The 22,346-nt window shown below is 38.3% G+C and overlaps 1 protein-coding gene across 4 annotated transcripts in view; it reads left to right on the forward strand.

The window, feature by feature from the left end:
* LOC145784470 (protein NLRC5-like) overlaps positions 1–22,346 on the forward strand; it is a 562,247-nt gene that overhangs the window by 243,140 nt on the left and 296,761 nt on the right. The gene's annotated exons all lie outside the window — the stretch shown is intronic.

Here is a 22,346-nt window from a genome sequence, read left to right on the forward strand (position 1 = left end):
GAAATAAATAAATTTAGAGTGTTGATAATTTTTTTTTAAATTTACATACATACAAATAGTTCAAGATTTAAATTTATACTGAAAGAAACAAGATTAAATCGTGACTTCTGTAACAAAGCGCATAACGTAGGATTGTTGAACTATGGGCCACCTCTAAATACCCGTTGTCGAGCATTTTTAGTGTTGCAGGATATTTTTAAATAAAAATAGTGTTTCTTGTAGTCAAATCGAAATAATAGAAAATTAATAGGAATCAACAATATTGCAACCAGTTTGAAACTTCTCCCAACTATCAATCAAAACTCACAGACAACATTAAACAATTATTAAGCATTATCTGAAATCGGCAGACATTTTAAAAAGTTGTCGGACCGTAACCTTACTCCTAATCTCCCAATTGCTACCTAAACAGTAATACAATATGTAAAACTGGATCTGGAAACCCTGACAATGGGCATTTAGAGGTAACGTACAGTACTTATGAACTCGAAGCTTTGATAGAACAAAGTTCGCGTGGAACAGACAATTTTTCGATATGAGGTTTTCACTGGAAGGGGTTGGTTTATAAAGATGTAGACGTGGGGCACAAAGGTGTAAGCGTACGGTACATCAAGAGGCGACTTCGTTGATTTGTCCGATTATAGGCTAAGGCCTAGCTCGGCATGTAAAGGGAAGAGAGGGGGCAGTAGTCTGTTTTCAAAGGTTGAGTGGAAGGAGTTATATGATTCCGTAGGTGAGCTTCGGTGGTTGTTTGAAGAGGGTGCTATCTGGATTGAATTTGTGTTCGTCCGCCCCGAAAGCTCAGTTGTTGTTAGCGCGTGACTTCTTGAACGAAGAGCTTCAAGATCAAGCGGCACTTGTTCGACTTTGTGTGTTCTAAGAACTGCTCTCCTTTCAAGGGCACCTCTTTAAAAGTATATTCTTCAGAAAGAGTTCTGTTTCGTTTCATTTCCGCCTAAAGAGCTGCATTCGAAAAACTCGTAAACAATAATTATAATTGATGTTGCTTCTACATCATACAACTGCATAGCATTATCTGCAACTCCACAATAACACCTTGCGTAAATTGTGCACCTGGCAACTCTACTTCAAGCTCAAACATCAATCTTTCTTGGAGAAATTAGAAGTGTGAGTCGCTTGCTGCTGTCTGATTGGTCAATTTTGCTTATGGTGCCGTCCAACAGTAGGTTTTACAAATACGCCTACAGTAGCCTAATATTGCTTCATACACCCTATCCATAGGATTATAAGCAAAAGCTTATGAGTAAAAAATAGAAATTTTGATACCAGCAACCAGTGGCGTACGCAGGGGAGGGGGGCATTGGGCCATTCCCCCCCCCACCCCGTCGCCCCTTAAAATTGTTTTAGCAGTTAACGACGTAGATTAAGGCATTTAATATGTTTTGCATTGCTCTGTCAAAGCAATTACTGTAACAATGTTGTTTTATAGACTAAGCCAATACGAAATACATGGTCCAATCCACATACCCCACCCCAGGTATGCCAATGTGGCATAGTGTTCTGTAAGCCTATTATAGTGATTAGTGAGAGAGAAGTGGATAGAGTCTAAACTAAAACCATACTGGGATATCATGAAGACGTCTGGGATATCAATGGCCAGTGGCGTAGCCAAGGGGGGGAGAGGTTACAACCCCACTTGGCACGCGTGTGACGTCACGATATTGAGAATGATGCTTTCAGTCTCTTTATGCTTGGGAATGATGATTTCAGTCTAAAAAAAAACTAGCCTAATTTTAAACAAAACTGCATTAAAAGAGCGAGTTTTGCCAATACCAAACATTCAAACATCTCAGCCAGGAATTAACAACAAGAAAACATAGAGACTTGGCTTTGTTTTCGAAAAATGCCGAGGAAAACATGATCTTATCCTTTTGCTATGCCACCTGACAGCACCGTTTTACAGAAATATTCATACCCACATTTTTGTTGAAAATGCTCTCAGAATGCACCAAATTCAAACTAATTTTTCAAAATTTTCTGGGGGAGGTCCCCCAGATCCCCGCCGCTGGGTGTCGTCTTAAGCGAAAACGCCGTCCGGTTTGGCCCGCCGGTCGTCAAAAAAAACCCTTTCAAAATTCCTGGCTACGCTTTTCTCAATATCCCCCCCCCCCCCTTGAGTAAATCCTGCGTACGCCACTGCCAGCAACACATTTATTTACTTTTGTTTCCTCACAAAATTCCTTGGCTATAATTGCCGTTGTCAATATAACATTTCTGTGTTTTTTAATTTCAGTGTAGACAAAATTATTAGGTTTAATAATTGAATTAGCACTAATAAAGGATAATGAATAATGTTAGAATGAAATAACAAAACAATAAAAATTCAAATATTCCACTCAGTGGGTGCGGTTGACTCCTAAACGAACAAAGATAAACATTTTAGTAATGCAGATACTCATAAAAATACCTTTATCCTTAAAATTAGTGGTCTGCACGTCGCAAAATAGCAAACCGATTTTAAGCTTTCTGATTATTGCTGACAACTGAATGTTGAAAACCAAACAGCAGGCTACTTTGATGCGACCGAAAGACGATAATGACGTCATAAACGCGTTTGTAAATAGTTGTTGGTCACATTGTTTTGAAAATCACAAACTTCATTGGTGACATATTTTTGGACTGACATAATTGTCACTTTACATCATTGGACAAAGACCTTGTTCAACGACATGTTGCTTCTGCAACTATTCAAGACTCTTCTTCTCTTCCGGAAAACAATAACGACAACAATTTCCAGGAAGAACTTCCTTGTAACTTTACTTTCTTGAAGCATGTATACTGTCTTATTTATGCTTCCTTACTTTAAAGATCATAATTATCAGTTTGCATCATTGGACAAAGACCCAGTTTATTGAACATCCCAACGAACCTTGTCGCAAATGAGTCACTCCTCACTCCATCACTTGTTACAAAGCTCGAGTGCTTGTTAACCTAGCAGTTTGTTAGGAATAAATCGTTCTGTCTCTCGATCGATGAGTATTCATGAGCCATCTCTTCCGCTTAAATCGTAAGAGTGTTCTGTTCAGTTTGTTTTTTTAACCATCACAAAAAAGAACAGTATATGCCAGTACAAGGTGGTGCGACTCCTCAGACTTCGTAGCTTGATTATGTCAAACCATATCATTAACACTTAAAATCAAATCAAGTACAATCAGTCAGTGGCGTAGCAGCCACCTGGCGGTTCTGGCTCTGCGCCAGGAGCGACAGGCTGCAAGGGCGCGGCAAAATGAGGCTGCACAGTGCACACAGCACGTGAAATAAAGTAATGCAAAAATAAATAAAAAGTAAAACAAGAAGATGATTTACAAAGAGACAGCTAGCACACCTTAAAAAATTTAAAGATAGAACAACAGCTAAAAAGCTCGAGTTGCTTCTTGCGTGATGTTGAATAGCTGTAGCCTGTACTCCGTCTGTTGTTCAATTCTTAGTAACATTTATTACGTCATAAATCTAGAGGAGTTTCTCAAAGCTCAAAATGATAAAGTCGTATTTACGTACTACCATGAATGATGATTGGATATCAACTCTATCGATTCTTTCTATAGAAAGAGACTACGTTCAAAAACTTTATTTTGAAGATATTATCGCTGATTTTGCTTAGGCGAAAGCTCGAAAAGTTCAATTTTGAGGTGGCAATTGATTATTTATTTGCCTAATACATTTTTTGTCCATCTTTTGTCTTTTATTTTTGGCCTTAAAGCTGAGACAGTGAGGCTTCTTTCTCAAGCCAGTGCCGGTCTTTGGGGTGTGCAAACCGTGCGATCGCACAGGGCCCGCAAATTAAGGGGGCCGCAAATTACTCAGGAAATGCAGTAATTTTTGTCATTTTTAATGGAAAAAATTCAATTCGATTTACAAGCAAGTACCGTTATCCTTGAAGTCAGTTGCAGCTTTAGGAATTAGCAACAAGAAAACATGGAAACTCAGCTTTATTTCCGAAAAATGCCAGAGAAAACATGATCTTATCCGTTTGCTATGCCACCGGACAGCACCATTTTACAGTTAATATTCATACCCAAATTTTTGTTGAAGATGCGCTCAGAACGCACCAAATTCAAAGTAATTTTTCAAAGTTTTCTGGGGGAGTCCCCCAGACCCCACACCGCTGGGTGTAGCCTTCGGCGAATCCGCCCGCCGTCCGTCAAATCCCCTCCGCTTTCAAAGTACTTAGCTACGCTACTGAATTGGATCATTGTCATTGGGGCCCGCAAAGCACATTTCGCACAGGGCCTGAAATACCCTAAGACCGGCATTGCTCAAGCAATATAGAACTGCTGAGACGCGGCACATTATTTGTAATTATTTTTATAGAAAAGATTGCTTGAACATAATACTATTTCAAAATTTGCTGCAGTCTACTTAGGGCGGCATTTTCAACGAAAGCCAGGGGCGGCAGCACATGCTCCTACGCCACTGCAATCAGCTATTCTCATTACACGTGTCCATGTATCGCAATGGATTAACGCGCTGGTTTCTCATCCAGAGGTTCCGGGTTTGAGTCTCGGCAGGAATAATTATATACAACTGTACAGTTTTAACCTTGTTCCAGAACTTTACCAAAACATTTTATTTAACATTTCTATTAGCCTACAGTTTTCCCTGAGTGGTGAAATAAATTGAATCGTGATCTTTGGGTAATGAATTTACAATGGACACTGAGTCAGTCCGGTTGTTGCTCATCAACAATATTTGTTATGTTTAGTGAAAATCTTATTTTACAATTGTAGGAAATTATATTGTTAATGTCGAAATTGCTAATTTTCTTTTTGTAGTAAAAAATTGATTAGTTTGATTATATTACAATATATAAGTCAATTCTGCTTTTTTTTGGTAGGTATAAAAGGTGAGGATATTCAATAAAAAGTATAGATTAGTTAAACTTAGTTTGTTAATATTTTTATTTTATTGTAAAAAACAGGATAAGGTAAAGCGTGCAGTGCTAATTAAAGCTTAGGCTTGGAGCAGTTACCCTACTTAACTTAAACTACCCCACAAGAAATTACCTTAGCTTAATTAATGTTACTGTTAAATTTGTATTTTTTAGTTAATTGTTAACTGACTCGTGCTTCAAGTCCACCCTTTTAAAAATTTTCAAAGCAAACTGTTATTGTTTGCAAAGAGACTTGAGCAAAACGGTGCTCATCTTACCTCATCCTCCCCTAATGGTGAGAGCGTCTTCGCGACTTTCGAAAGGACGTGGGTTCGACACTGCTCAAAAGCACGCAGCTGCGTCTCCTCAATGACACTGAAAGGCATTGCAGGGTTTCTCCCTAGACAGCAAAACCACTTTTCACTAAACTAGATAACAATAAATGCGAACACACCCAAGGATTGAGCATTTCCTTTACAAGTTGAAGTAACAGTTCTAGAAAAGCAAATTCTATTACAAATATGACATTTTTGATATGAGTAAAATGTACCGATGTAGATTGTAGGCTACATTCTTCATGGTCGACTGCAATCTTTAAATTTTGTCATTTAAATTGGTGGATTGTGGAGATCGTTATCCTCGGACTGAAACAGTTTCTTTGAGAGCTTAGTTGTGGCATGTTTCCCATACTAGTAGATACTTTGAACCACTGATGTCAGGACCCACCAAGATTGACTGGGTGAAGCTTCCGATTGGTGTGCTCTGTGAATTATTAGGTGATGTTGTGTGGAGAACTGTCCTGATATGCGTTGTTAAAGCGCGCACACCGAGAGTCGAACCAGCGCTGCTTGATCTTGAAATTTCTTCGGTAGTAGTCTGGGCTAACCCTACAAAGCTATCTGGGTGGACTCCACACCAGAAAACACATCAGACAACTGAGTGGGAAGAGATACTTTTGTGTCAACTTTTCGGATTGTCTTTCAGCAAAGCATCGTATCTTACCAAAACACAGGTGCAGCTTATTAATTGCGCTGGGTGTCGCATCTTCCTTCCTGCAAGCATCGTCGTACAGGCGCACAACTCATCCTCAACACCACAAAAGCATGTCGCTTCACTCGCTTGTTCTCAAGAATTTTCCGTCTGTATTCTATTGTAGAAACTAAATAGAGCGTAAAATTGAGTTGAACTTGAAACCATTGCCGTAAACCAAAGTATTTTCATTGTTTGCAAGCGATAATTGTGACATCACGGAGTTGCTATTGTTGTAATTCTATCCCGAGTTATTTGTTCAAAAATATCTTCCTTTCAATAATTGTTTCGAGTAGAAAGTTGCACATAGCTCGAAGCTGCAAGATTTGCCAAGTCATATCCAATATATAGAGTATGGTTTGAATTTCCCTCAATAAAGCCGAACAATTTATTGTCAAACTCAACAATACCAGCTTATTAGCAAACAATAAGGCATTGCGAGTTTGCGACTGTGACAATATTTTAATTTAATTACTTATCTCTGTCTTAAGCACGTTTTAACGTTCGCATTTTGTCGCTTCTGCCTTTTCTAGACCTTTGCTATGTTGACATCATGTCAATGATATGTATTGCTTTCGCTGTGATGGTCAGAAATAAAAAAAAAAAACTTACAGTAACTCAATGCTGTCGCAATATAAAGCCATAAACAAACATTATAAAGTGAATGCAATGCATTTATTTACGAGTTCTATAAACCGGTTTCTTTCAACAGTATACCCATGACCTGATAAAGCTTTACTTTATGAATTGTGAATCATTAAATTTTCCAACGTGTTTTTCATATTCGTGGCCAACAGCATAACAAGAAGATTTACCGATTTATCGCAATTGGGTCAGGCAAGTGTTGCCCTTCTTTTCAGTGACTGCACCTAAAATGTTTTGCGATGGTTATTTCTACTGTAAGTGTAAGCGCTCGAGAAGTGGGGCATGAAAGCATTAAGTTTGAAACACAAAGTCTTCATGGCAAACCACATCGGTGCATACACTCTGATTATGAATGCCACAAGCGTCTTTACATTTTCAGATGGGCCATTAACACCGACGTAACAGCGCAGGATTCTGTTCGCAGTGGTTAGCCATCGTGAGTGATTGAGCAAACCAGGTTTCCGTGTTTTCACACATTTTCCTCAAGTAAAGTTGATCTGTATTTAAGTCTGTCATGTCTATGGTTGGAAAAGGATCTAAAATGTATCCTCTCGAACTGTTTGAGAAGATGCTCCATACACGAAGCAAGGGCTTTTCCAATAGGACCGGAAAATCCACGTGGTCCAGTTGTTGATCCATCCAGATGTACAAATACATGTCTCAAGGGAAGTTCGTTGGCATGTAACATGCAGACAAACCTATGAAGCGGACGTCCAAATGACTCTTCCAGTCTCCGTATAATACCAGCCATGACTCTCGTGTTTACTGCCGTTCCATCACATCCAACGTCTACTACTACGCCATAATCAACACCCTTTTCATCGAGACTCCCAATGACAGCTGAAGTTATTGATTTGCTTGATCCATTAGTTGGCGTTACATGAGAGAAATATCAGGAGTCTGGCTCTGAAATGATGCTGACATGTTCTTCGATCACTGTTTTCGGCAATATTTTCCATCAATATCCATCACTTTTTTATTGTTTCGTCCTTTCTGCCATCAAAATACAATCCTAGTATATCGGTCCAGTAGCATAGCCAGGAATTTTGAAAGGGAGGGGGTTTTGACGGCCGGCGAGAGAAGCCCGTCGGCATCTTCGCTCAAGGCGATAGCCAGTGGCGGGGTGTCTGGGGGGCCTCCCCCAGAAAATTTTGAAAAATTACTTTGAATTTGGTGCATTCTGAGAGCATTTTCAACAAAAATGTGGGTATAAATATTTCTGTAAAATGGTGCTGTCTGGTGGCATAGCAAAAGGATAAGATCATGTTTTCTTGGAAAATTTTCGGTAGGCTAATAAAGCTAAGTCTCTATGTTTTTTTGTTGCTAATTCTTGGCTGAGATATTTGAATGTTTGGTACTCGCAAAACTCGCTCTTTTAATGCAGTTTCGTTTAAAATTAGGCAAACTTTGTTTTAGAAACATAGAGACTAAAAGCATCATTCTCAATATCGTGACGTCACACGCGTGTCAAAGGGGGTTGTAACCCCAAACCCCCCCTCTTGGCTACGCCACTGTATCGGTCATTCCTTTCTTTTGCAATATTTCACGTGTTTTTGTTCTCTCTCTGCAAATCTTAGTTCGGTCAATTATTTTGGATTGATTTTTTGGTGAGATAAATCGCACGTCTTTCAAAACGGTTGAAGCGATTATAGCAGCAGATCTATCAGAGACACCTGTGTGATCGCATGCTTTTGCCACTGATGATAGAGACTTAGGGTCGAATGCAGAAAGGTAGCTCAAAATAAGCCTAACTTAACGCCAAGCTCTTCTCAGGCAAGCGGTGTTTCAGTCAAGCTCGGTTTAAAACTTGAGCGCGCTGCAGAAACTAATTTGCAAGGTTGCTTGGCCAAGCCACCCTTTGAGCTGCGCTTCATAATAAAACTGGTTCTAAGCCACGTTTTTGACGCAAAGTGTGACGTCACTCGACTTGCCACGGTGATTTTTGAAACCTACCCGACAAATAAAGTAATTGTAAGTTTAGAAAGTTGTTCGTGTAATTACTAATTAGGGATGCTTTATTAATGACATCAATATACCTTTTGCTACATCACAATTGAATTTGAAACGCAGTTTCCAGTTGGTGGTAGCAAGTTAGTAGCCTGTTGTAAGAAAAAGCATGTTGACAGCAACTAGCAATCATGTAGTAGACAACAATTTGTAGGCTACAAGTAGCAGTTGTTTTTTAATAACTTTGTAACTGAAAAATAACAGTGAACCAAAAATATCTGGAGGTTTGTCAAGGAGCTAAATAGGGAGGGGTAGGCTATTGGCGAGAGAGAGATGATTCTTTATGAGAGCCAAAAAATCAACTAGCAAGTATGAACAAACAGCAACTTGTACAAATATTGTAGAGTTTTTTTCTTTTATATCTATAGAACTTCGTTGATAAAAAATGGTTGTAGAAAGGCAGAGCCTCATCTTACTGAATGTATAGCCATAAAATAGCTTACCTGCATGCTGTACTACAGCCTCTGCAGGTATATTTCGAAAATAGTTTTTACAACAAAAACATAAAATTTCCGAGGTGATAAGCATTGGTTCATGCATCCAATATTTTGTTTGCTAGCAAGAGGAGGATAACAAACGTTTGTTTATTTTTTACCAGAAAACGGTTTACTTTTTAGCGATAACATACGGTACTTTATGGATACATTAGACTTGCTTGAAAGATTCATTGAAGATGAAAAACCAACGGTTAACTTATCACGCAGGATGATTAGGGATGCACAAAATCCATTTGACTATTACGATGATGAACAGTTTCATGCACGCTACAGATTTAGCAAAGCTGTTGTAGTAGAACTGTGCCAGCAACTATCCGATAGTTTCACTGAGCGAAGTCAATCCCTCTCACCAATGCTATAATTGCTTGTTACCTTGAGATTCTATGCAACTGGACATTTTCAACGAAGTGATGGTGACTTGATGATGATGGTGAACGAAGTAATGGTGACATCAAAATGACAACAATCAACAAGGCAACTTGTTTCGAAGCCAGTTCATCACTGAACACAACACTGAACATCACTGAACACAACTTCACCGCAATCCTTTGAAATCCAGTTTGCAAAAATGCTTAAGTCAAGATCCGCCGCTGTTAAGTCGCCTTTTTTGGCGACTTAAGTTGGTGGCTCAAAACCTGGAATGAAACGAGTTTTAAGCTAAGCTTAAAGTAAGAATAGTTTCTGCAGCGCAAAACTCGGCTCAAGCCACTATCTAAGCCCGGCTTGCTTAAAACTAGTTTTGAGCTACCTTTCTGCATTCGACCCTTAGGCATTTTATCGTCAATGAGATGTGTTTCTGGGAACCTTTCATATTTTTTGATGGACGTGGTTTGTACATTTTGTCTGTATTATCATCATTAATGTTATTGCCATCGTCAGCACTACTATCACCAAGGGTCGAATGCAGAAAGGTAGCTCAAGTTTTAAGCAAGCCAGGCTTAGATAGTGGCTTGAGCCGAGTTTTGCGCTGCAGAAACTATTCTTACTTTAAGCCTAGCTTAAAACTCGTTTCATTCCAGGTTTTGAGCCACCACTTTAAGTCACCAAAAATGGCGACTTAACAGCGGCGGATCTTGACTTAAGCATTTTTGCAAACTGGATTTCAAAGGATTCCGGTGAAGTTGTGTGTTCGGTACCTCTAAAATATGTTCGGTATTCATTTCGTGAATGCAACTCTCGAGAATACAACTTTGCAATCAAACGAGTTACTAAACAAGATCGATGCTTGGGCAAACAATGGATCGACCATGCAGCATAATCAGTCCATCGTGCAGGGCAGTATTTGAAGCTTGCTAAAATGTGCATTCTCCGTCTGTAGAACTGTAGGCCTTTGTGGAAATGCTGAAGCTTACTAGCAGCATTTCATTCGACCAGGTTAAAAAGAAAATTCTGACCAGATTTATTTGAGTTACAGGTGGAATACATAGTCTACAACTGTAGGCTAATAAAATGAATGCTTTGTGAGAAATAACAACATTGTGCAGACAGGCCACTGCCACAATGAAAACCAATGTATTTTTTAATTTGGTCCGCAGCGGCGTCCTCATGCAGCGGAATCTTTGTTCAAGAACATCAAAAGCTCTTTCCACAACTCCACGTGTCTTGATATGGCTTCTATTATAGCGCACTTGTGCTGCACCTAATGGGTTTTGCAGCGGAGTCAGTAAATAACTTCGGCAAGCCGCAAGCGTAACCACCACCTCCTAGCAGTATTCCATTAACATTGCACTGTTGAAATTGGGAACAATTCCGGCTATTATCAAAGATCCGTGCATCATGGGTTGTTCCTGGCCATGATGCGACAATATTTGTAATGCGTACTTCTGCATCAACAATGCACTGGGTGTTTATTGAGAAATAGCCTTTCCTGTTTCGGAAGATTTCACCGTTTTCACCACCAGGTGAAACTATATGTAGGCTATATGCGTGCAATCAATTGCACCTATTACACGAGGAAAATTGGCAATACCATAAAACTTCTGTTTGGTATGTAGAATTTCTGGTGGCGATGATGGAAACTTCATGTTTCAAACTTTAATTGTGATGTAACAAAAGGTATTATGATGTCATTAATAAAGCATCCGTAATTACACGAACAACTTTCTAAACTGACAGTTACTTTATTAGTCGGGTGGGTTTCAAAAATCACCATGGCAAGTCGAGTGACGTCATACTTTGCGTCAAAAACGTGGCTTAAAACCAGTTTTATTATGAAGCGCAGCTCAATGGGTGGCTTGGCCAAGCGACCTTGCAAATTAGTTTCTGCAGCGCGCTCAAGTTTTAAACCAAGCTTGACTGAAACTCCGCTTGCCTGAGAAGAGCTTGGCGTTAAGTTCGGTTTATTGTGAGCGACCTTTCTGCATTCGACCCTAAGAGCAGTAACGTGAACTTCTTTAGCGGAAACTTTATGTTTTTGAGCTGAGCACTATCTCTAAAGATTTTCTTCCACCGCTGCCTGGTTTCCACTTCTTCAATTAAACCGATGAACATTTGTCTTGGTCCCCTCTGATCTTCCAGAAACACTCGTTCTTCAATTGGCACTTGGTCAGATCTAGCACAGTCACAACTGTCAAAATTGGCACATCTACACTTCGAAATGTCAAACAGTTTATCAGCATCTCAGTTTAATAGGATAACGTCACATGTATGTGATGTCACAATAGGGAGCGATCAGTCGATCATGCGAGACGCCTACAATTTACTAATATGCGAACGCAAAAAGGGGGAAATGTATTCACGTAATACACGCAACGTAGAAGGAAATAGTAAATATTCAAATGGTTGGTGGCTGATCAAGCTGTCGTCAGATTACATTCTAATTTTGCTCAATTGTTTGTAGTAGTAACTGGAAAGTTTTCCAACCCCAAGCAAATAAAAAATTAAAAAGTGTTTCTACTACAAGAAAATGGACTAATCACGACAAGAAATGCCCAAGTTCGAATCGAAACGTGACTATTTCATCTAAAGCGAGGAAGTTTGATTTTATTGTCATTTCCATTGCATTGCAATGAATCTCTATGCTAAAGTCAAATTCAAATATTTTTGCGTTTTCGGTCGATAAGTGATGGTCTGGTGGCAGATCAAAAATTTGTTCGATCTAAATAAACTTTTAACACAGTGTTCTATACACCCAATGACAAGTTTTGGCACCCCAAGCTAAGCAAAATAAGGAAAAACCTTTTACTCTCCCTAAATCGATCCACCCTAATGTAGAAGGAAATAGTAAATTTTCAAGTTGCTGGTGGCAGAGCAAGCTGTCGTCAGATTACGTTTCAATTTTGCACAATTGTTTTTAGTAGTAATTGGAAAGTTTTCCAACCCCAAGAGCTAATAAAAATTTTATAAAAAGTCTTTCCAGTACACCCCAGACTGCTTATGCTTTACTTTTTTTTAAAGTTTATTCATAGCGCTTAAGTTGTGCCAAAGGCTTTAAATTCAGATTGAAAACATCTTACTTTGATTCCTGCAATCGTGTATGAACCAATTCCGCCTTTGAGCACGTCTTGTGAGTCAATCTTTTCAGAATATCTTCTTTAAGTTTGGTGTGTTTAGAAAACCACCCACGATTTGTATTGAATTAGCTTCAAACAATGGTGGAAATCACGCCGCATATTTCCTCATCCTGTAATAGAAATGCCTCAGTGTGATCATTGCAAATCATCCAACTTGAGTCATAACTTGCACAATCATTTATTGTAGCAAGTTTGCTGCAATAACAAGCCATTACTTTACTTTGGAACGACTTTAATGCAGTTCTTGCAGTTTTCCATTTCCCAGTTTATATCACTTGGTAATAAATGTCAACATAGAAACCTTCTCCTTTGGACATGATTTGTAGAAACCACTTTTCACTAAACCAGATAACAATAAGTAACGATGATTTCGAACACACCCAGGGGGTGAGCAATTATTTTACAATTTAAAATAACAGTCTTAGAAAAATAAAATTAATTTGCGTTCTTCTGGTGACTATTTACTAGGTTACCTCGTGATGTTAAAGATGATAACTAGCTTTTTTTCCGACGTTTCGTCAGTTTCGTCGTTTCGTCAGCAGTCTTAGAAAAGAAGATTTCATTACAAATGTGACATTTTTGATATGAGTAAAATGAACCGATGTAGATTGTAGGTTACATTCTTCCCTGTCGAATGCAATCTTTAATAATTTTGTCCCTTAAATTGATTGATTGTGGAGATCGTTATCCTCGGACTGAAACAGTTTTATTGAAACCTTAGTCCTGGCATGTTTCCCATACAGTAGAGGCGTCCGCAGGTTTTCGGTTAAGGGGGGTCAAGGTGGGTTCACTTTGCCCTTTCAACCGGATGCAAATTTTTTTGAAAATTTGACCATTAAACCGTCCAGACAATTTATCATTTTTATCAGTGTTTACATTTCTACGGGTTTATATCAGAATTGCCAGAGCAAAAATTATCAGAGTTATATAATCGTTTTATTGCATACTATTAGCCCTTCAGGCAGTCTAATGTCCAACTGAACATGTTAGGTGTCAAGAACCACATTAACAAACTCGTATCAATGTTTTGTGATCATCGGCAAAATTCATACTAGGGCCATACTATGGGCCATTACTAGTAGAAACTTTGTACCACTGATGTAGGACCCATACTAAGATTGACTGGGTGAAGCTTCCGATTGGTGTGCTCTGTGAATTATTAGGTGATGTTGTGTGGAGAACTGTCCTGATATGCGTTGTTAAAGCGCGCACACCGAGAGTCGAACCAGCGCTGCTTGATCTTGAAATTTCTTCGTTAGTAGTCGGGGCTAACCCAACTGAGTTATCTGGGTGGACTCCACACCAAAAAACACATCTGACAACTAAGTATCTGAGTTTATGAACAGTGGTTGCGAACGGGAAGAGAAACTTTTGTGTCAACTTTTCGGATTGTCTTTGAGAAAACTGCTTTGCTAGAACACAGGTGTCTCATTTTACTAGGTGTCGCATCCTCGTTCTTGCAAGCATCGTACAGGCGTTCCCACAACTCAACCTTCACAGCCGCAAAAGCATGTTACGTGGGCTGCGCAGCCGAGTGGTGAGATCTCTCGTTCGTCGTTTGATAGGGAGTTGGTTTGACACCTCTCAAGAACATGTGACAAGACTCAATGCATGCCATCGATTGCGGAGTAGCGTCTCTTCGACTACAGCCCTTGATTTTTCTCATGTAAGAACAGTAGGCTACGTTGCTCTAGATAGAAATGCTTACGACCCTTCATAGGGTTATGGCCTGGTGAACTAAATCAATCGTTTTGATTCAAGTATAAAACTGGGAATAGCCCTTTTATTGAAAACAACTGCTGTTTTAATTAAAAGATTCAATACGTTTCAAAGTAAATATATTATACAAACATACAATTTGGGTAGAGAGGTAACTCTTTTAAACCATAAACAGACATAACTCAGCAAAAACACTACATTTAACATTATAAAAACAAATAACAAAAAGCGAACGTTTTCGGCTAGTCATATAGCCCTTTTCAAGCCTATAAGAAAATACATTATTAAAAGAAATGCTAAAGAATCATATAGTATCACAGCAAAAATATGGTCAAAGCTAAACATTTGAGAAACTGCCTCGCTCACACAAAATGATAACTGAAAATTACACAGCACAACGGGTCAAGTATTTCAGAGGTAAAATTAATTGATTGTTCAGACAAGGACTCAGGCAGATTACGCAAGAAAGACAGAAGCACAAGAGATAGTGGCACAAAACAAAGTAAATGCGAGAAACACAAGACGTGATAATTCAATCAAAAAACTGCTAAAAGGTAAGAAGCTCCGCTAATTTTAATAAAAACAGTGCAATTAAAGACCATATTAGAAACTGCCAATCGTGCTCTAACAATAAACCGTCTTTGCAGTCTTTCAAAATTGTTCGTAAGTGTTTGTCCGAATTCGACACCAAGATTCACGAGGCATTGATCATCAAATCTTTAAACCCAGGGCTCAACAGGCAATTATTTGCTTGCGGAGCTTCTTACCTTTTAGCAGTTTTTTGATTGAATTATCACGTCTTGTGTTTCTCGCATTTACTTTGTTTTGTGCCACTATCTCTTGTGCTTCTGTCTTTCTTGCGTAATCTGCCTGAGTCCTTGTCTGAACAATCAATTAATTTTACCTCTGAAATACTTGACCCGTTGTGCTGTGTAATTTTCAGTTATCATTTTGTGTGAGCGAGGCAGTTTCTCAAATGTTTAGCTTTGACCATATTTTTGCTGTGATACTATATGATTCTTTAGCATTTCTTTTAATAATGTATTTTCTTATAGGCTTGAAAAGGGCTATATGACTAGCCGAAAACGTTCGCTTTTTGTTTTTTGTTTTTATAATGTTAAATGTAGTGTTGTTGCTGAGTTATGTCTGTTTATACAAACAGTGTAATAAATATTCTTCCACTTTATCATTGATTCTGGAGATAAAATATTTGACTGAAAATTTTTAGTTTCTTCAACTTTTCATTGACTTTCATTATAAGAAAATAAAATAAAATTAAGCCTACAAAGAAAATTACTTAGATGAAAAGAAAATGAATAAAAATTTAATTTATAGGCCAGCAGAAGTCGGGTGGAATTGATTCACTGGGTGCACCAATAACATTTTTCAATTTCTCCAGCTGCCGTGTGTTTTCGCTTGGCTCCGAAATAGAAAAAAAAAATGGACGAAAGCCCGGTTTATTTAAAAAGTACTACACCCAATTATGCAGCAAAGAGATAACACTCCACCTGCTTGGCAATGAATATTTTGATAAAATCGGTCCCCTGCTAAAAGTGCACAAAACAAAGTGGCCTCGTTTTAAGAAGTCCAAAGTGTTGTCAAAGGAAGTTGGAGTGGCAGGAGCGTTGTTAGATTACTTTTGTTACCGTACCACGATATTCCAAGATGAAAAATGAACATTAACAACATGTAGCGCTAGATACTGGGTACGAAATGCGTTCTTTTTTAACGTAAGAGTCAACTTATCTAAAAAATTAGTGCGGCCCGCCACAGCATTTCTTGGTGCCAAAATAGCCCTCATGCAAAAATAAAGACGACCCATGCACTAAACAGCGATTACTGTCAGTGTCATGTAGGTTACTGTTTGTTCAAGAAAGCAGTAGGCTACCTTGTCTTGCGTTGGAGTCGAACTGCGATTGGAACCACGAAATAGAACTTAAACCAATTACCAAGTCTGTGGCCATTTACATAATAGCGATTGAATAGTTTGCTAGATGTTTAGTTGAAATAAGTTTAATATTCTATTTTGAGTTAAAATAGCACGTACAGTAGGCCCACTTCCTGCAAGCATCGTACAGGAGTTCACACAACTCACTCTCAAAAGCATGTTGGTCGCTCATCGAATGAAACACAAAGAAGTTGTCATCTATAAAGTTTGTTTCATTTAAAACTCTTCAATGTCATTGATTCTCGTTCAGGTCTGTTCAAAACAAAACTTGAAATATTTACATTCTTTGAAAAAATTGTTGTTTTAATTTCATTTTAAATTAAACTAGGGCAAAACGATACAATAAACTATTGTTCCATTTCATCATTGATTCTGAAGACAAAACATTTCAATAACAAACTTCAGTTTCTTCATCGTTTCATTCGCTTCATTGACGTTTTAATATTGAACCACAAAAATAATTGCCAACCAACTTCAAATTAAAAGATGTTTCAACGTTTTCTTACGTTGCAATTTCGCAAAGCAAAAAATCATTCTGTTTGTTGTTGAGAGTTGAAAAAAACTTTCTTCATCAAGAACATTTCTTTTTTTTATTGCTTTCCAAGCCACGCACTGCTCACGTGATCATTCGACTATAAAACGTGAGATGCTGAGCGCTTCTGCGCAGTCGACAAATTAGTTGATCTGAGTTCGAATCTAGTGTTGGTCAAACTTGAAACATCAAAGTATAACTTGCTGTGTTGTTTCGGTGATCAGAATAAGTTAGAGTTAGAACAATAATGTATGGATCTCGCGTAGATGAGTTTGTACCATTTGATGTTAAACAAGGTGGTTTGTAAAACGCTGTAAAAATAGAGATTAATGAGCCGCAGTGGAAACTATTGTTCAAATCATGCGTTTGTGTTGGTTTGTTCAATATAAATTGATGTTGCTTGATTTGTCTTGTTTACTTTGATAAAGAAAGGAGAATCTGATGTTTATGACTCACAACTGTGTTTTGTAGCCTCAACAACCTTACTAAGTTTATTTTGATTTGTTGACTAGCAGTTAACAAAACAATACAAAATGTCTTTCCAGCAAAATCAAGAAGAAAACAGAACAACTTCAGCTGAAGAGACTGATGGACCAATGCCAGGAAGTTCTGGTAAGTTAGTTTTGAACAATTTGTCCATGAGACTGCTCAAATATGACATGACGTTCTCTGGTGTTTGCAAGAACTTTTATATTACCATTGTATGGTTGACTGCGGATTGCGGAACCGAGTAGTGAAAACCCTCGAAAAGACAGGCGAAAGGGCACCGGTTCGACACCGCTGAAGAGCACGTTGCTGTTTATTTGGTAAGACACTTAATGACGTGCTTCCTTGCCCATGGCATTTAACAGTAATGACAAAATAAACTAACCTAAGAATCAAGTGCTAAAACATTCTGACATGTTTGTGTCGTTGTTTTAGTGGTTTTGTTTCTAAATAAACATCGTAAGCATTAGACACCCCTAAAATGGAGAATTGAATTGTGACATCATAACTATAAATAACAATAAACTGTTTTGTTTCTCACAGAACAAGCTCCGAGCAACATAGCTGTTCTTCAACAGCAAGTAATTCAGCAGGACAACCGGCAGTATCATGCCCATCATCACCAACATGTTGATCAACAAGTGGCCCAGGTTGACCAGAGGCAGTATCAACAAGTAGTCCTTGTTGACAACAGGCAAAACATAACCAAGATTTTTCATCAAACCGAACAAAGCAATGTTCGATCTGGAGATCAAGAAGGTTTGCAATATTAGATTTTTGATTGGTCAATTTTTCCACGCTAAAAAAAACATTCTGCTTGGGTCAAATGAATGTTGCATGTGTCAGTTGCATTGAATATAAGCTGCGTTACATATGGAAAGCCAAACAATTTAAGTTGCCCTTTCATAGGTTTCAGACAAAATTGACCTAATTTTTCCATATTATTTCTGTATAATTTTAAAATTTATGATTGGAAATTAGCAACATTTTACACTATTGTAAACCAATATTATCTGAGAATGTTAAATTTTGTGGCGATATTAAATATTTAGATTTCTCTACAAGCTGATTGTTTGCAACAATTTAGCGACATCTTGAGTTGGTTTCATAACATTGAGCAAAGTTAAAATGTACTTGAAGTATGTTAACATGTCATTGATTGCGTATGGTCGTTGCTTTACGTTACGAGGTGTGATGTGAATCTTTCTCGATAAAAACAACTACAAGATAAAGCTGCATTTCAACTAGTGTTGCCAAACTTGAAAGTTGTTGGGATCATAAATTTCATGTGGAGAATGTTTGGAAGTTTTATAGTGGGTATTTGGTGATACATTGTTGAGTTGGGATCGTAGAAATATGCAACTAGTTAGAGAAATCTAAATTTAGTTTTAGGCATATTCACCACTTTAGCTGAGTGGTTACGCGACCGACTCAAGACCTAGCAGCGCTGGTTCGGTTCTCGAGGTGTGCGCTTGAGTATCGCATTTCAAAACTGCTCTCCATTCAGCGGCACCTAGTAAAGGGAATAATTCACAGAGAAAACCATCTTCCTCTATAAAAACAAATACGGTATAAGACAAAGCCGTGTTTCAACTAGTGTTGCCAAAACTGAAAGCTGCTAAAAACATAAACTTCCATATGAAGAATGTTTAAAAATTCCAAAGAGAGCATTTTGAGTTACTCTTTGCTGAGTTGGATTTGTAGAAATACGCAACTAATCAGGGAAATTTCAACTTGGTTTAGGGCAGTGCTTCCCAACCGGTGGGTCGCGACCCACTGGTGGGTCGCGAAGCTATTTCAAGTGGGTGGCGAAGCATTTCTAAATGTTGCTGAATGTTAAAATTTTCTAAAAATTACCGACATTACTATGGATCTCACAAGCCGCAGTTTGGTCTTGAACAGCAGCCTACTGCGCCTTGGCCATCGCTACTCTTATCTTCTCTTCATTTGTTGACTTTCCTTTTTCATGAATTGTGCACCCTGTTTTCTATTGGATCGGGAAATTGTTGCTTTATGATTACCTAACAATGATGCAACAACCACCCAACCGGAATGCATTTGCCAAGGAAGGCCTGGGTGCGGCTCAACCGCCTGCGTACTGGCGTCGGACTATTCCGCTCGAACATGCACAAATAGGGGATGGCTCCATCCGCGATTTGTGAGTGTGGCAAGGAGGAACAAACCGTAGACCACACCATTCGTAATTGCGCCATCTACCATGCGCCAAATGGTGTGCGTGGTCTGCGTGAACTGGATGACAAATCAATTGAATGGCTGCTCGACACCTGCCCAAACATCTAGACCGCGTCGCCACCACTGCCCAAGGGTGATAAAAGGCAGAGCCCCTCGACCCTTGGAGTGGCGAAGAAGGTTCAAACGAAGAAGAAAAATGATGCAACAATGTAACAAATATGTAACAATTAGATGTGTTGTGTCACATTAACTATTTCAGTAGGTATGCCAGTAGTAAAGATGCCATAATAAAGATGTCATATCTCATTGTGGGTCGCGCAATAAAACTTGCATTAAAAGTGGGTCACAAACTGAAAAAGGTTGGGAAGCACTGGTTTAGGGGAAAATCATTTTTAATTCTTTGGCAAAACTGATTTTAACGTTCATTCAATGGAAAGTCAATTTTGACAAAATGTGATTTTGAAAACTTCTTTTTGTCATTAGATCTCAACAAAGCTTTCGACAAACTGAAGAAAACAACTCGACAACTCTACAAATCCGAGTTTGATTTAGATGTGTCGAGGTTTGATAATCCAGCCTCGAATTTTCCAGAAGTTCATCCAGAGCTTCTGTCGGTAGACTTCTACGAAGGAAGGTTCATTCCCAACGACGACCAGTATGATCCCAAAACCAGACAAATTAGATTTGAAGAATCCGATAAAAAAGTTTCGATTGATCAATTAACTTCACGTATTAAGTCATAAAGCTTCATATCAATCGTCGGTTACCCTGGGGCAGGAAAGACAACATTATCAAAGCGCCTGGCAAGGCGTCTAGACGAAACTAGAGACTTTCTCGTTCTGAGGATACCTTTCATGAGCATGAATGATTGCGATGATGAGAAATTACCTTTGAAGGAATTTTTGCTTGGAAATATAAATTTTGACTTAAATAGAAAAGAAAAAACGTTTGTATTCAAATGGATGAAAAGTCACACCCAAAAATGTTTTTTAATCTTTGACGGGTTCGACCAGGTGAACTGGAATTTAATGGGAAAAATCAATCTATTTTACTTGAGAAATTACGACACATTAATGACTTACCAGGAGCTTGTGTCAAATCTGTGTCAAGGATTATTATTACCCAATTGCCACGTTGTATTCACCTCACGACCACACGCCATGCTGGAAATTCCTAAAAAATGTCGCCCTAAGCAAACATATTTTGTTGGAGACTTAACGTCTCAAAACATGAAAAAATTATTTATTGCTTTGATAAATGATGAACAAAAATCAAGTGAAATTTTTGCCAAGCTAACTGTAGAAACCCCTCATTTAAAATCCATGTGCCATAATCCTTTGATGTTACAATTATATTTGAGAGCATCTCTTGGTTCATCACATGAGGCTGTAAATATTTCAACAATCACTACAATATTTCAAAGAGTGCTAGGAAACCTCAGAACATCAGAACACACAATTGCTTTAACAGATGAAATTGTCCTTAAACTGTCACAAATCGCGTACAATGCAACAAAAAATGGAACCGTAGTAATTACAACTAAAGATCTTCAAAACGAGAATCTTTTAACTGAAGATGTGCATGATATTGTCGTGGCATTATTTGCTTCAAATAAAGATTGTGGCCTTTTGGAGGGAAACCAACGATTGTATTTTTCACACCAAACCTTTCAGGAATTTTTTAGCGCTTTATACATGGTCCATCAAATTCCATTAGATAATTTCACATCATTTGTACAAACTAATCTACTGGTCGATCACTGGTCAGTCGTTGTTCAGTTCTTATCTGGACTTTTGTTGGATTCGTGCATGAATGAAGGTAATTATATTTTATAAACAATGGTTTTGCTATTGTATTGAAATCGAGCAATCGTGATTGTCCAATGTCCATACTTGAACAGTTTGTTTTCTATTAAATCAGGAATTTTTAACGAGGGTTTCAAAAAACGTTGTGGAATGTAGGCGACTGTTACTTTTCAACCAATTTTAAGAGGAAGTAAGAGAAATGGATGGTCAATGGAAAGTGGATCAAAAATAGCAAAGGGCTAAAAACCACTGTACCAACTAATTCTTTTAAACTAATCTACTAAATTATTTTTTCTGTTTAAAATTGTCTAAAAGATGCTGGAATGGTACAAAGACTATGTGCGGGTATACGTAATTGCATAAATGCAATTTGTTGAATTAAGTTGTATAGTTTCATGAACTAATTGTGAACATTCTCTGCTGATCTATCGAGTTCTGCAATGAATCAATTTCCTTCAGATGCATCTACGTCAGCAATGACGCAATCACCATTTCACTGTCTTCACAAAGTGCTTCAAGTAGGAACAGGAAAAACTAATTTGTTTTTTTAAGTTTTTTTATAGTTTTTTTAGTTTAGTCCTTGAATTTTGCTTAACTGTCACTAGACAATGAGATTAAACCTGCTTCTTGTAAAAATTCTGTTGCCTACAAATCATTCTAGCCACTCGGTGACGCTCAATGACCAGCTGTGTTGGTAGGCACTTTTACGTATTGCACTGCCCGAAGAGGCAACCGCAACCATGCGTATCGTATATGACATTACTGGTGTTTTAGTCACAACTTTTCTCATAAACTCCATTGTTTGCAGTCACTACGATTCTTCTTGCACTCAGTTCAGTTGAAGAAGAAAAAATAGTATTAGCAGAGGGTGGGAACCGAACCCATGCAATCGAAATTATTACTCCTCTGCCCTAACCATTAGGCAACGTTGGTTGTGGCGATGCATGCAGTTAAATTTCTTTGTATCAAAATCTTTCGATAAAGACGACCAGTTAATCACGTGTTGAGTCATGTCACGCATGATAGCGCTACCAACGTCAACGATGTCGTATGTCACGCATGGTTGCGGTTACCTTTTCGGG

This window comes from Aplidium turbinatum, chromosome 1, assembly GCF_918807975.1.
Source record: "Aplidium turbinatum chromosome 1, kaAplTurb1.1, whole genome shotgun sequence".
NCBI classification, from domain to species: domain Eukaryota; kingdom Metazoa; phylum Chordata; class Ascidiacea; order Aplousobranchia; family Polyclinidae; genus Aplidium; species Aplidium turbinatum.